Raw genomic sequence first — 1,775 nt, 5'->3', positions numbered from 1 at the left:
ATCCACTTCGTTTACATAGAAACTGTTTAGGAAATCGATTTGGAAAAGATTGTCTTGTGACAATTTATACGTCATTGCTACACAACATTGTATGTCTGCCCATCTGTCTGTTCGTCGGACAGCCTGTTTGGCAGCTTGTTAATTATGCATGACCCTATCAAGAGCGGCATCCGCGCCTGTGTATACATATCTCTCATCATTTTACTGTCTTAAGTGTAAGTGCAAAATGTTGATGTATGTATGTATGTATGTATGTATGCATGTATGTATGTATGTATGTGTGTGTGTATTTACGCTCGTATAAGACCTGAGTCTCCATCGCTTACGACAAGTGTTCAACGGACCTGCTCGTGAAATTAACGTACAAATTGGCTGAGCGCGCACACACACACACACACACACACACGTATGTATGCGTGTGTGTGTGTGTGTGCGCGCGCGTGTACGTACGTAGGTATTACAGACAAGAAAGTTTGTTTACAAAATATATACACAGACATGACAGAAATAAATAGACACCCTTATCTTATAATCATTAAAATTTGTCTAAATCTGAAATTATACATTCGAATTATTTATTCATTATTATAATGTGAATATCTAATAATTAGAAGACACGCCCTTTGCATTTTTCAATGCAAGGACCCTATTAGGTATGTTACTGATCAGATGACAAATATTCTCATGAGGAATTTCTTGCCAAGTTTCATGCAGTAATCTCAAAAGATCTGACTTTGAGGATGCTTTCTTCTTCTTTTTACAAAGTATCTTGTCTATTATGCCTCCAGAGGTATTCAATTGGGTTCGTATCTGGTGACTGGCTTTTTAAAGTCATTCTCTTCCAACCAATCTTGGGTCATATTCGCCGTGTGACAAGAAACCCCATCTTCCATAAATAAAGAGTCTTCTTTAATCATTTCACCACTGGAGAAGATTGGAAGGAGTCCTTTCTGCAATATGGACACATATTCATCTGAGTTTATGTTTCCCTCACACTCCACCAGCTCTGATTGACCATTGCTCCAATTTGCTCCCCAAACCATCACAGAATAGCTGCCGTGTTTCATTGTTAGCGCAATCTTTTCACATCATATTCTTGATCACAGAGTATCCAGCCCCACAGTTGACCACTCTCAGAAAATGTTGAGAATATGACAATATCCCAAACTGATGGTGGCCTCTCCACCCTCTCACTGGCCCAATCTTTTCTCTCTTTGATATTGACTGATCGAAGAAGTGGCTTCCTTCTGGCTGCTCTGTTATAGTAGCCAAGATACCTGGCAGCTGTTCTGGGACTGACCTCAATTTGTTCTGCTATGTCAGAGGCCTTGCAATGAGGATTATCTTCCACACTTCTCTTAACAAAGCAAAGGATCTTGTTAGAGAGCCCTGGTTGACCTGGGCGGGGTGGTGTGGACTCCTTCCCCTCTCTGGGGAATTGCACATTCACTCTATTAACTATAGAAAGCGGAATCCCAAGGTTTTCTGTGATTTTACGCTGATTGTGTCCACCTTCAGATTGACCCACAATACATCGTCTTTGAAATTCAGACAGCTCCAAGGCTTCTTTTGTGTGTGGCATGACTAAAGAGTCACGTATAGAACCTGAAACATAAAAATGTCAAAAACGAATTTAGTTTTTCAAGTGAAAACGATGTTTTATGGGGCGTCTATTTATTTCCGTTCTGTTTGTGTGTGTGTGTATATATATATATATGTGTGTGTGTGTGTGTGTGTGTGTGTGTGTGTGTGTGTGTGTGTGTGTGTGTGTGTGT

Source organism: Octopus bimaculoides, chromosome 6, assembly GCF_001194135.2.
Source record: "Octopus bimaculoides isolate UCB-OBI-ISO-001 chromosome 6, ASM119413v2, whole genome shotgun sequence".
NCBI lineage: Eukaryota > Metazoa > Mollusca > Cephalopoda > Octopoda > Octopodidae > Octopus > Octopus bimaculoides.
This window is presented reverse-complemented; position numbering follows the sequence as displayed.